This window comes from Callithrix jacchus, chromosome X, assembly GCF_049354715.1.
Source record: "Callithrix jacchus isolate 240 chromosome X, calJac240_pri, whole genome shotgun sequence".
Classification (NCBI taxonomy): Eukaryota; Metazoa; Chordata; class Mammalia; order Primates; family Cebidae; genus Callithrix; species Callithrix jacchus.
Genome location: NC_133524.1, coordinates 74,957,023 through 74,971,523, shown reverse-complemented (window position 1 = coordinate 74,971,523; position 14,501 = coordinate 74,957,023). Strand labels below are relative to the sequence as shown.

The window sequence follows — 14,501 nt, the reverse complement described above, 5'->3', positions numbered from 1 at the left end:
TGCCTAGCATATATTCTCCATCAGTATTAGCTGTTATTGTGTGAGGGAACAAGGTCTCAGAGCCTGAAGGCAGCTTGAAACCAGTCCTCTCTTAGAGAAATCTTTTAGAAATTAGACTGACTTTATTAAGACCCTACCATGGAAAAAATCCTCTGTTAAGGTTACAAAAACATACTTTTCTAAGGGAGCATGGCCACCTGACTTTCTGCTATTATGCCAAGGCCCTTGTTCTATTATCCAGTGAATATGCCCTTATTATAAATTGTTTGCTGTGTGCCTTCTATGAAGATTATGGAAAATCACTGTACATCATCATTTTTTCTTAAGGAGCTTTCAAGAAAAATTAAATAACTAACAAAGACAAAAGAACAGGATATATTACAGGTCAATCTATGCTAAGTGTTAAGTGACAGTAAGTGTTCTAGAAAATCAGAGACAGGAGAGATCCTTGAGGCTAAAGGAGAAAAGATAGGCTTCCTAGAAGAACTAAACTTGAGCTGGGCCTTAAGGATGTCTTAGGTAGAAAGGAGAAGGAAATCATTACAAGCATGGAGTATACCTTAAGCAAAGCCTAAGAGGCTGATATGGTTAAGTGAATTCAGATAACTGAAGAGATCATTAGGGCTATCTTAATGATCCCCTTAATGATCAACTTGCAGTGTTTGAGTTTTCTCCATAATTAAACTCCCCCTTGCTTTTTTTCTGTTTTTTTCCCTTACTCCAGCACAACTGGTTCCCCAGATCCTCTAACAAGACAGCATTGTGGGAATGTATGTGGCCTGGCAGATAGAAAGGTTGTTCAGCTCAAGTCTGAGCTCCCAAAGAGATGTTACAAAGTCCCTATCTGATCGTCAGTGTTCTGTGCATATTGAAGCATGTATTTGTAGTTCATTATATAAAATAAAATGAAGAAAAAACAAGAGCATGGCTTCTATAAGAAGTTTGGAGTTTTGAAGAAAGGCATGGCTTTTATAAGAAGTTTGTGGCAGAAATCAGGTTCTAAAGCTGATTAAAAACTGCTAGGATCTGTAAGAGACAATTTTGAGCAATAAAAGGCAAATTAACTTTTACACAGCCATGTGCTCCAAAGAGCAGGGAAATTTGGTAGAAGAGGAAAAAAGTGGAAAGAAAAATCTTTCAACAAGAAAGCAAATTCACAGGGCATCATCTATAGAGATTCTGGAGCATCCAGCCTAAGTAAACAGAATTGTGATGTGGTGGACATGTTTCTTTATTCATCTGAAACAGGGTAAAAGCAGAGGAGATTCACATAGAGCTGAAAGCAATTATTCCTCTGTACAAAAAAGATACAGGGCAAGTACTTTGAAGGTTCTGAAATCTAAGCAAATGAATACTAAGAAAACCACTCATCACTTATTTGAAATTTCTAAGAATATGGAGCAATAGGAATCGAATAGTCACAAAGCAGCATAAAAATGTACGTTCTTTTTAACGTTACAGAGCTTAACTTTTTTCTGAGCCCTCACACCCATGTGGTAATTTTTTCAGCCATTATTGTAATTGTCATTATGTCAGACTACCTGGTCTTTTGGGCAATGTGTATTCACTTGCTTCTGAGGACCATAGATGTTGCTAGGCCATCCTCTAGGGAGGAGGTCCCTCTACTTTAGCTCATTAATCTCCTCTTCTCTCACTGGTTGGCTTAGGAGCCCTCTTCTGCTTTATCTACATCCTGTAAGAGAAGAGCATGCAAACCCCTGTGAGGCTGCTTACTTTCCTTGTCTCCTCTTTCAGTCCTAACTACTCAATAAGGGTTGATTTTTTTTCCTCCAAGGAACATTTGACTACATCTGGATATATTTTTATTGTCATTAACTGAGGGATGGTGCTATTGGCATCTTGTGCATAGGGGTCATGGATACTGCTCAACATCCTACAATGCACAGGACAGCCCCTCACAATGTCAAGAATGCTGAGGTGGAGAAACCCTGGTCTGGGCTGACAATACAAATGACTGAGAAGGGAAAGTCTATTGAGTGACCTTTTAAAATGTTACTCTGCTGCTTTTACGTTGAAGGTGTGACTTGCTAAGGAGGTATCAAAGTCTAGCAAAGTCACTCATGTAAACAAATAAGTGAGGTGGTGTGTTACAGGTGCTGACATTTAAGATATGTATGTAGTTTAAAAAAATTCATTCATCACTGTAGCTTTAAACTTATAAAACTGTTAGTAGCTTTCTTGCTGCAGCTGGCGTTCTGGGGTTTGTCTTCATAATTCTGTGTCCTCTCCTCCTAGAGACCCAGCCTGTGTGGCCTTGTGACCTGGCACTGGAGATCCACAGGTAAGATGCCAGGCCTCCTGGAAGCTTAGAAATGACAGAGTTTCGCTCTTGTTGCCCAGGCTGGAATGCAATGGCATGACCTCAGTTCACCACAACCTCCACCTCCTGGGTCCAAGTGATTCTCCTGCCTCAGCCTCCCAAGTAGCTGGGATTACAGGTGATCCACCCACCAAGATGGCTGAATAGGAACAACTCTGGAGTCCAGCTCCCAGCAAGAGAGATGCAGAATGTGAGTGATCTCCACATTTCCAATCGAGATATTAGGTTCATTTCAATAGAACTGGTTGGACAGTGGGTGTAGCCCAAGGAGGGTAAACTTTGGCAGGGTGAGAGGATTATTTTATGTGAGAGGATCAGGGAATTCCCCCCTCTCCAGCACTCTGGTTCAGATACTGTGCTTCTCCCATGCCCTCTGCAACCCACAGACCAGGAGATCCCCACCGGGCTGAAAAAGCTCTGTGAGTTACCAACATAGATCTGAGCAGCAGCTTTGGCAGATGCCTCGAGTTGTTATCACAGATCTGGGTGAACGTTTTGACTAGCACCGAGAGTGCCTGCAGGACAGAGCTACCCACTCCCCAGAAAGAGGGGAAGCTGAAAGCAGGGAGACGGGTGATATGGCTGGGTGAGTCCCACCCCCCAAAGACCAGCAAACTGATGCCCTCTTGATTGAGAATTTTGCAGCCAGCACATCAGTTAGCGCTCAACCCGGGAAGATTGAGCTCAGTGGGGTGAAGGGTGTCTACCATTGCTGAAGCAGGTCTAAACCTACCTGTGTAAACAAAAGCCAGAGGAAGCTTACACATCAGCTGGACTGAGTCTGTGGCAGACTAGCAGTGCCTTTGCAGGCAGATAAGGGACAGACTGCCTCCTCAAGTGGCTCGCTTACCCTGGTATAACCAAAAAGATGCCTCATAAAGGAGAGCTCTGGCTGTCACCTGTTGATACCCTTCTGGGATGAAGCTACTAGAGGAAAGATCAGGCAGTAATACTTGCTGATCTGCAACCCCCATGGGTGATTTCCAGGCAAGCAAGGTCTAGAGTGGACCTCCAGCAGTCCTACAGCAGAGGGACCTGTTAGAAGGAAAACTAAAAAACAAAAAGAAATAGCTTCAATAGCAACAGAAAGGATATCCACTCAGAGACCCCATCCTAAATCACCGACTTCAAAGATCAAAGGTAGATAAATCCATGAACATGGGAAGAAACCAGTGCAAAAAGGATGAAATCATCAAAGACCAGAATGCGTCTCCTCCTCCAAGGGATCACAACTCCTCACTGCAAGGGAAAAAACAGGATGGAGAATGAGTTTGACAAATTGACAGAAGCAGGCTTCAGAAGGTGAGTAATAACAAACTTTTCTGAACTAACGCAACATGTTCTAACCCAATGCATAGAAACTCAAAACCTTGAATAAAAGTTAGATGAAATGCTAACTAGAGTAACCAGCTTAGAAAAGAACATAAATGACTTGATGGAGCAGAAAAACACAGCACAAGAACTTCGTGAAGTACACACAAGTTTCAATAGCTGAATTGATCAAGCAGAAGAAAGGATATAAGAGATTGAAGACCAACTCAATGAAATAAAATGAGAAGTCAAGATTAGAGAAAAAAAGAGCAAAAAGAAATGAACAAAGGCTCCAAGAAATATGAGATTATGTGAAAAAACCGAATCTATGCTTAATTGATATACCTGAATGTGATGGGGAGAATGAATACAAGCTGGAAAACACTCTTCAGGATCTTATCCTGGAGAACTTCCCCAACCTAGCAAGGCAGGCCAACATCCAAATCCAGGAAATACAGAGAATACCACAAAGATATTCCTCAAGAAGAGCAACCCCAAGGCACATAATTGTCAGATTCACCAGGGTTGAAATGAAGGAAAAAATGCTAAGGGCAGCCAGAGAGAAAGGTTGGGTTGCCCACAAAGGAAAGCCTATGAGACTCACAGAGGATCTCTCAGCAGAAATTCTACAAGCTGGGACCAATCCAAGATGGCTGATTATGAGCAGCTCAGGATTGCAGCTCCCAGCAAAAGCTTGGAGGGTGAGTGGACACCATATTTCCAGATGAATTTTAATCACCCACAGACCAGAAGATTCCCAGGTGGAGGAGCCCCATGGGTCACCAATGTGGCTGTTTTGGCCAGCGCAGCTGTTTTGGCCAGCATGGTCGGCGCCACGGGTTCTCCATACAAAATACACGGGTCCAGGCATCATTTTAGCTGGCGATTGGAGCTCGGGGGAGACAGAGTTGCCCATTCAGCTGATAGAAAAGAAGACTGAAACAGGGAACCAGTCCAGGAGATTCCGGGGCAAAAATGCACCACAAATCTCAGTGCGGCTGTTTCAGCCAGTTCAGTGGGTTGCCACACAGGAAATCACAGATTCCTGCGCCTTTTTAACAGGTGACTTGAACACCTGGGAGACAAAAAAAAAAAAAAAGGCTCTGAGGCTGGAAGCCAGGTGATCAGGCTCGGCTGGTCCCACCCCCCCCCCCCACACAAAAACACCAATCTGATATACTCTGGATTGAGAGTTTCACAGCAAGCACAGCTGAACCCAGGATAGTCCAGCTCTGTGGGGGAGGGGTGTCCACCATTACAAAGGCACTCCACCACTACAGAGGCAGTCTGCCATTGTTTAGGCAGCCCACGATTGCTGAGGAAGCCTGCATTTTTAACTACACCCATATAAACTGGACTGCAGGGAAGTTCACACAGCAGCTGGGCAGAGCCCACAACAGCTCAGCAAAGCCTCTGCAGGCAGATAGTGATTAGGCAGCCTCCTCGCTGGGTAGGGCAGCCCTGAAAGAGTCAGCAGCACGACAGAAACTTATAAATAAATCCCTAACTCCCCAGGACAGAGCACCTGGGAAAAAAAAGGGGGTTTATGAGTTCAGCTGCAGCAGACTTAAATGTACCTGCCCAGCAACTCTGAATGAACAATGGAGCTCACAGCTCAGCACTTGTACTCCTATAAAGGACAGACTGTCACCTCAAGCAGCTCCCTGACCTCTGTATATCCAAAGAGCCATCTCATAAAGGAGAGCTAAGACTGACATCAGGCAGGTATGCTTCAGGGACAAAGATAGCAGATGAAACTCGCAGCAACCCTTACTGTTATTCAGCTGCTGCAGGTGATCCCCAGGCAAGCAGGGCCTAGAGTGGGCCTCAGCAGTCCTACAGCAGAGGGTCCTGACTGGTAGAAGGAAAACTAAGAAACAAAAAGAAATACCTTCATCATCAACAAACTGGATGTCCACTCAGACACCCAATCTGAAAGTCAACAACTAAAAAGATGACAGGTGGATAAACCCACAAATATGGAAGGAAACCAGTGCAAAAAAAAATGAAAACACCTGAAATCAGAATACCTCTCCTCCTACAAGGGATCACAACTCCTCAATAGGAAGGGAACAAGGATGGAAGGAGAATAAGTATGATGAATTGACAGAATCTGGTTTCAGAAGGTGGCTAATAAGAAACTACACTGAGCTAAAAGAATATGTTCTAACCCAATGCAAAGAAACTAAGAATATTGAAAAAAGATTTGATGAAATGCTAATGAGAATAAAAACTTAGGAATATAAGTGAATCGATGGAGCTGAAAAACACAACATGAGAATACTGTGAAGCATACATGAGTTTCAACAGCTGAACTGACCAAGCAGAAGAAAGGATATCAGAGGTCAAAGATCAAATCAATGAAACAAAATGAGAAGGCAAAATTAGAGAAAAAAGGAATGAACAAAGTCTCCAAGAAATATGGGACTATATGAAAAGACCTAATCTACGTTTGATAGGTGTACCCAACTGTGACGGAGAGAATGAATCCAAGCTGGATAATACTCTTCAGGACATTATCCAGTAAAACTTCCCCAACCTGCCAAGGCAGGCCAATATTCAAGCCCAGGAAATACAGAGAACACCACAAAGATATTCCTCAAGAAGAGCAACCCCAAGGCACATAATCATCAGATTCACCAGGGTTGAAATGAAGGAAAAAATGCTAAGGGCAGCCAGAGAGAAAACTTGGGGAACTCACAAAAAGAAGCCCATCAGACTCACAGCACATCTCTCAGCAGAAACCCTACAAGCCAGAAGAGAGTGAGGGCCAATATTCAACATCCTTAAAGAAAAGAACTTTCAACCCAGAATCTCATTTCCAGCCAAACTAAGCTTCATAAGTGAAGGAAAAATAAAATCCTTCACGAACAAGCAAGTACTCAGCGATTTCATCACCACCAGGCCAGCTTTACAAGAGCTCCTGAAAGAGGTACTAAACATAGAAAGTATCAACCAGTACCAGCCACTCCAAAAACATACAAAATGGTAAAGAGCATCAACACAATGAAGAAACTGCATCAACTAACAGGACAGCCAACTAGCATCAAAATTGCAGGATCAAATTGACACATAACAATATTAACCCTAAATGTAAATGGGTTAAATGCCCATATCAAAAGACACAGACTGGCAAATTGGATAAAAGCCAAAACCTATCAGTGTGCTGTTTTCAGGAAACCCATCTCACATGCAAGGATACACAAAGGCTCAAAATAAAGGGATGGAGAAAGATTTACCTAGCAAATGGAAAGAAAAAAAAAAAAACAAAAGAAAACAAAATGGGAGTTTCAATTCTCATTTCAGATCAATAGACTTTAAACCAACAAAGATCAAAAGAGACAAAGAAGGACATTACATAATGGTAAAAAGATCAATGCAACAAGAAGAGCTAATAATCCTAAATAATATGCACCCAATACAGGGGCATTCAGATCCATAAAGCAAGTTCTTAATGACTTAGGAAGAGACTTAGACTCCCACACAATAATAGTGGGAGACTTTAACACCCCACTGTCAATATTAGACACCTCAATGAGACAGAAAATTAACAAAGATATCCAGGACTTGAACTCAGACCTGGGCCAAGCAAACCTAATAGACATTTACAGAACTCTTCACCGCAAATCCACAGAATATACATTCTTCTCAGCACCACATCACACCTACTCTAAAATGGACCACATAATTGGAAGTAAAACACTCCTCAGCAAATACAAAAGAATGGAAATCATAACAGTCTCTCAGACCACAGGGCAATTGAGTTAGAATTTAGAATTCAGGGGGGAATGATCAAAGATGGCCAATCGCTAACATCTCGGGATTGCAGCTCCCAGTGAAACCTCGGAGAACGAGAGGATGCCACACTTTCAGACAAATTTTGGTCACTCACGGAGCAGAAGATTCCCAGTGGAGGAGCTCCATGGGTCACCAGCACGACTCTTGTGGCCGGTGCAGCAGTTTCGCCAGCACCTCAGCATGGCAGCTCTCGGTGCAGAGTACATGGGACTGGTTCCCCTTCTGACCGAAGTTTGGAGGAGCCACACGGGTTGCCAGCGTGACTCTTGTGGCTGGCACAGCGGTTGTGCTGGCACCTCGACATGGCAGCTCTAGGTGCAGAGTAAATGGGACTGGTTCCCCTTCTGACTGGGATTTGGAGCTCCGGGAAGGCAGAGTCGCCTATTACAGACTCAGGAAGGCAGAGTCGCCTATTACGGATTCAAGAATAAAGCCAGACTGGAGATTCCCAGGCAGAAAAGCACCATCAGTCTTAACGCCACTGTTTTGGCCAGCGCAGTGGGTTGCTCATATTTTGGCCCTGGGAATTAACAACTTGGACGTCCACTCAGAGACCTAATTTGAAAGTTGGTAATTACAAAGACGACAGGTGGATAAATTTACAATAATGGGAAGAAACCAGCATAAAAAGGCTGAGAATACTCAACATCAGAATGCCTCTCCCTTCAAAGAGGATCACAGTTCCTCGTCAACAAGTGAACAAGACTTGATGGAGAACGAGTGCATCCCAATAACAGAATCAGGCTTCAGAACATGGATAATAAGAAACTTCTGTGAGTTAAAAGAACATGTTGTAGCCCAATGTAAAGAAACTAAGAACTTTGAAAAAAGGTTTGATGAAATCCTAATGAGAATAGACAACTTAGGAATATAAGTGAATTAATGGAACTGAAGAATACAAGGCAGAAACTCTGAGAAGTATGCACAGGTTTAAACACTCGAATTGTTGAAGCAGAAGAAAGGATATCAGAGGTCGAAGTCCAACTTAATGATATAAAATGAGAAGACAAGATTAGAGAATAAAGGATAAAAAGGAATGAGCAAAGTCTCCAAGAAATGTGGGACTATATGAAAGACTAAATTTACGTTTGATAGGTGTACCTGAGTGTGACAGAGAGAATGAATCCAAGCTGGAAAATATTCTTCAGGATATTATTCAGGAAAATTTTCCTAAACTAGCAAAGCAGGACAATATTCAACCCCATGTAATACAGAGAACACCACAAAGATATTCCTGAAGAAGAGCAACCCCAAGGCACGTAATTGTTAGATTCACCAGGGTTGAAACGAAGGAGAAAATACTAAGGGCAGCCAGAGAGAAAGGTCAGGTTAATTACAAAGGGAAGCCTATCAGACTTACAGCAGATCTCTCAGCAGAAACTCTACAAGCCAGAAGAGAGTGGGGGCCAATATTCAACATCCTTAAAGAACAGAACTTTCAACCCAGAATTTCATATTCAGCCAAACTAAGCTTCACAACTGAAGGAAAAATAAAATCTTTTATGAACAAGCAAGTACTCAGAGATTTTATTACCACCAGGCCTGCTTTACAAGGGCTTCTGAAAAAAGCATTCCACATAGAAAGAAACAATCAGTATTAGCCTTTCTAAAAATATACCAAAAAGTAAAGAGCATCAACATAAAGAAGAATTTACATCAACGAATGGATAAAACAGCCAGTTAACATCAAATGGCAGTAATCCTAAATTTAAATTGACTAAATCTCCCAATCAAAAGATACAGCCAAAACCCAACGGCATGTTACATCCAGACCCATTTCACATGCAAGGATACACAAAGACTCAAAACAAAGGGATGGAGAAAGATTTACCAACCAAATGGAGAGCAAAAATAAATAAATAAATAAAAAAGCAGGAGTTGCAATTTTCGTAACTGATAAAATAGATTTTAAAGCAACAAAGATATAGTGGTAAAAGGATCAATGCAACAACAAGAGCTAATGATCCTAACACCCAGATACATAGAGACTTAGACTCAATGAGACAGAAAATTAATAAGGATATCCAGGACTCGAGCTCAGATCCGGAACAAGTAAACTCAATAAATATTTATAGAGCTCTCCACTTTAAATACACAAAATATACATTCTTGTCAATACCATATCACATCTACTCATAGGTTTAAATGAAACACTGATTGGCCATTATTAATACCCATTTTTTTAGAATAAAGCAACATTTCTGTTCTCTCTCCCTCTTTCTCTTCCTCTTTCTTCCTCTCCTTCACTCCTTTTTGTTTCTTTCCTTCTCTAAAAAAAAAAAGAATTTAGTATTCAGAAACTAACTCAGAACTGCACAGCTTCATGGAAACTGAACAACTGGCTCTTGAGTGTTGACTGGATAAGCAACGAAATGAAGGCAGAAATAAAGATGTTTTTTGAAACCAACGATAACAAAGACACAATATACCAGAATCTCTGGGACATATTTAAAGCACTATCTAGAGGAAAATATGTAGCAATAAATGCTCAAATGAGAAGCAAGGAAAGACCTAAAATCAACACCCTGTTATCAAAAGAAAGAGCTAGAAGAGCAAGACCAAAAAAACTCAAAACCTAGCAGAAGACAAGAAATAACTAAGATGAGGGCAGAACTGAAAGAAATAGAGACACAAAAACCCCTTCAAAAAATGAATAAACCCAGGAGCTGGCTTTTCAAAAAGATCAACAAAATAGATAGATCACTACCCAGATTAATAAAAAAGAAAAGAGAGAATAATCAAATAGATGCAATAAAAACAATAAAGGGGATATCACCACAGACTCCACAGAAATACAAACCATCATCAGAGATTATTACAAACATCTCTATGCACATTAACTGGTAAACCTGGAAGCAATGGATAAATTCCTGGACACTTGCATCCTCCCGAGCCTAAACCAGAAAGAAGCCAAAACCCTGAATAGACCAATAACAAGGTCTGCAGTTGAGGCAGCAATTAGGAGCCTACCACTCTAAAAAGCCGAGGTCCAGATGGGTTCACAGCCGAATTCTACCAGACATACATAGAAGAGCCAGTACCATTCCTTCTGAAACTATTCCAAACAATCTAAAAGGAGGGAATCCTTCCCAAATCATGTTATGAGACCAACATCATCCTGATACCAAAATCTGGCAGAGACTTAACTAAAAAAGAAAACTTCAGGCCAATATTCATGATGAACATAGATGCAAAAATCTTCAATAAAACACTGGCAAACCGATTGCAACAGCACATCAAAAAGCTTATCCACCATGATTAAGTAGGCTTGATCCCAGGGATGCAAGGTGGGTTCAACATATGCAAGTTTATAAACATAATCCACCACATAAACAGAACCAAATACAAAAACCACATGATTATCTCAATTGATTCAGAGAAGGCCTTTGACAAAATTCAGCAGCCCTTTATGCTAAAAACCCTCAATAAACTAGGTATTGATGGAACATATCTCAAAATAATAAAAGCTATTTATGACAAACCAACAGCCAATATCATACTGAATGGGCAAAAACTGGAAGCATTCCCTTTAAAATCTGGCACTAGACAAAGATTCCCTCTCTCACCACTCATATTCAATATAGTATTGGAAGCTCTAGCCAGAGCAATCAGGTAAGAAAAAGAAATAAAGGGTATTCAAATAGGAAAGGAGGATGTCAAATTGTCTCTGTTTGCAGATGACATGATAGTATATCTAGAAGACCCCATCATCTCAGCCCAAAATCTCCTGAAACTGGTAAGCAACTTCAGCAAAGTCTTGGGATACAAAATCAATGTGCAAAAATCACAGGCATTTTTATACACCAATAACAGAATTAAAGAGAGCCAAATGAAGACTGAACTGCTATTCACAACTGCTACAAAGAGAATAAAATACCTAGGAATATAACTAACAAGGAATGTAAAGGACCTCTTCAAGGAGAACTACAAACCACTGCTCAATGAAATAAGAGAGGACACAAACAGATGGAGAAACATTCCATGTTCATGGTTAGGAAGAATCAATATCGTGAAAATGGCCATACTGCCCAAAGTAATTTACAGATTCAACACTATCCCCATCAAGCTACCAATGACCTTTTTCACAGAACTGGAAAAAACCACCTTAAAATTCCTATGGAACAAAAAGAGAGCCCATATAGCCAAGTCAATTCTAAGCAAAACAAACAAGCAAGCAAACAAAAACAAGCTGGAGGCATTATACTACTGGACTTCAAACTATACTACAAGACTACATTAATCAAAACAGCATGGTACTGCTACCAAAACATACATATAGACCAATGGAACAGAACAGAGGCCTCAGAGGCAACACCACACATCTACAACCATTCTATCTTTGACAAACCTGACAAAAGCAAGCAATGGGGAAAGGAGTTCCTGTTTAACAAATGGTGTTGGGAAAACTGGCTAGCCATGTGCAGAAAGCAGAAATTGGACCCCTTCCTGGTACCTTACACTAAAATTAACTCCAGATGGATTAAAGACTTAAACATAAGACCTAACACCACAAAAACCCTACAAGAAAATCTAGGCAAAACCATTAAGGACATAGGAGTAGGCAAGGACTTCATGACAAAAACAACAAAAGCATTGGCAACAAAAGCCAAAATAGACAAGTGGGACCTAATCAAACTCCACAGCTTCTGCACAGCAAAAGAAACAGTCATTAGAGTGAATCGCCAACCAACAGAATGGGAAAAAATTTTTGCAATCTACCCATCTGACAAAGGACTGATATCCAGAATCTACAGAGAACTAAAACAGATTTACAAGAAAAAAACAAGCCCGTTCAAAAGTGGGCAAAGGACATGAGCAGACACTTTACGAAAGAAGACATACATGAGGCCAAAAAACATATCAAAAAATGTTAACCATCACTGGTCATTAGAAAAATGCAAATCAAAGCTACATTGAGATACCATCTCACGCCTGTTAGAATGGTGATCATTAAAAAATCTGGAGACAACAGATGCTGGAGAGGATGTGGAGAAATAGGAACACTTTTACACTGTTGGTGGGAGTGTAATTTAATTCAGCCATTGTGGAAGAAAGTGTGGTGATTCCTCAGGGACCTAGACATAGAAATTTTATCTGACCCAGCAATCCCATTACTGAGTATATAGTCAAATAATTATAAATCTTTTTACGGTAAGGACATGGGCACATGAATGTTCGCTGTAGCACAGTTTACAATAGCAAAGACCTGGAACCAACCCAAATGCCCATCGATGAGAGACTGGACAGGGAAAATGTGGCACATAGACACCATGGAATACTATGCAGCCATCAAAAACGATGAGTTCGTGTCCTTTGTAGGGACATGGGTGAACCTGGAAACCATCATTCTCAGCAAACTGACACAAGAAAAAAAAACCAAACACTGCATATTCTCACTTATAGGTGGGTGTTGAACAATGAGAACACATGGACACAGGGAGGGGAGCATCACATACTGTGGTCTGTCGGGGGGAATTAGGGGAAGGATGGTGGGGGATAGGGAGTTGGGGAGAGACAGCATGGGGAGAAATGCCAGATATAGGTGATGGGGAAGAAGGCAGCACATCACATTGCCATGTGTGTACCTATGCAACAATCTTGCATGTTCCTCACTTGTACCCCAGAACCTAAAATGCAATAAAAAGAATTGAAAAGACTCGGTGCTGCCACCACCTCTCGGGAGGAGAGGAAGTGGGAGAGGAGCCCACGTAACATGTCATCCAAGACCTCCAGCCATGTGGTCTCAAGGAGTGTAAGATGTTTGCCTCTGCCAAGCTCGCCTGCACCCCCACTCTGATTCGAGCTGGATTCAGAGTTGCATACAGACCAATTTCCGCATCAGTGTTATCTCGACCAGAGACTAGGAATGGAGAGGGCTCTACGGTATTTAATGGGGCCCAGAATGGTGTATCTCAGCTAATCCAAAGGGAGTTTCAGACCAGTGCAATCAGTAGAGACATTGATACTGCTGCCAAATTTATTGGTGTGGGTGCTGCAACAGTAGGAGTGGCTGGTTTTGGTGCTGGTATTGGAACAGTCTTTGGCAGCCTTATTATTGGTTATGCCAGAAACCCTTCGCTGAAGCAGCAGCTGTTCTCATATGCTATCCTGGGATTTGCCTTGTCTGAAGCTATGGGTCTCTCTTGTTTGATGGTTGCTTTCTTGATTTTGTTTGTCATGTAACAAATTACTGCTTGACATGTTGGCATTCATATTAATTATGGATGTAATTTTGTGTATCTTACTGTGACTCCAAAAACTGTAGTATTGGTGTCATGGAAATGTATATTGTTTCCAAAGTCATTTCATTAAAGATGAAAACTTATTTCTTCTGTGATTTGTATTTAACACTAAGTTTAGATAAGAAGAACCTGCATTCAGGCAGATGTTGTGCAATTCAAAGGAAGCTACAGCAGTTGCTCCACTGATGAAAAATATCCCAATGTAATTTTTATGGAAATTTTTTATATAGTGTTCTGCACACTGTAATTTGGGGCTTTTGTTTATTCATATAAAGGATGAATATTTGGTGTTTTAAGCTTCTATGAAATATTAAAGATAGTTAATACTAAAAAAAATTGAAAAGAAAAAAATAAAAGAAATTCTACAAGCCAGAAGAGAGTGTGGGCCAATATTCAACATCCTTAAAGAAAAGAACTTTTAACCCAGAATTTCATATCAAGTGAAAGTAAGTTTCATAAGTGAAGGGGAAATAAAATCCTTTATGGACAAGCAATTGCTGAGAGATTTCATCACCACCAGACTTGCCTTACAAGAGCTTCTGAAAGAAATATTACATAGGGAAAGAAACAACCAGTACTAGACGCTTCCAAAACGTACCAAATGGTAAAGACCAATAATGCAATGAATAAACTACGTCTGCTAATGGGCAAAACAACCAGCCAGTAACAAAACGACAGGATCGAATTCACACATAACGATATTAACATTAAATGTAGAGGCCTAAATGCCCCAATCAAAAGATGCAGACTGGCAAATTGTATAAAAAGTCAAGATTCATCAGTGTGCTGTATTCAGGAGACACATGTCA

General features: G+C 41.0%; 1 pseudogene; it reads left to right on the top strand.

The window, feature by feature from the left end:
* The first annotated feature begins 13,192 nt into the window (after positions 1 to 13,192).
* On the top strand, positions 13,193 to 13,774 carry LOC100388191 (ATP synthase F(0) complex subunit C3, mitochondrial pseudogene; annotated as a pseudogene).
* Positions 13,775 to 14,501: the final 727 nt, after the last annotated feature.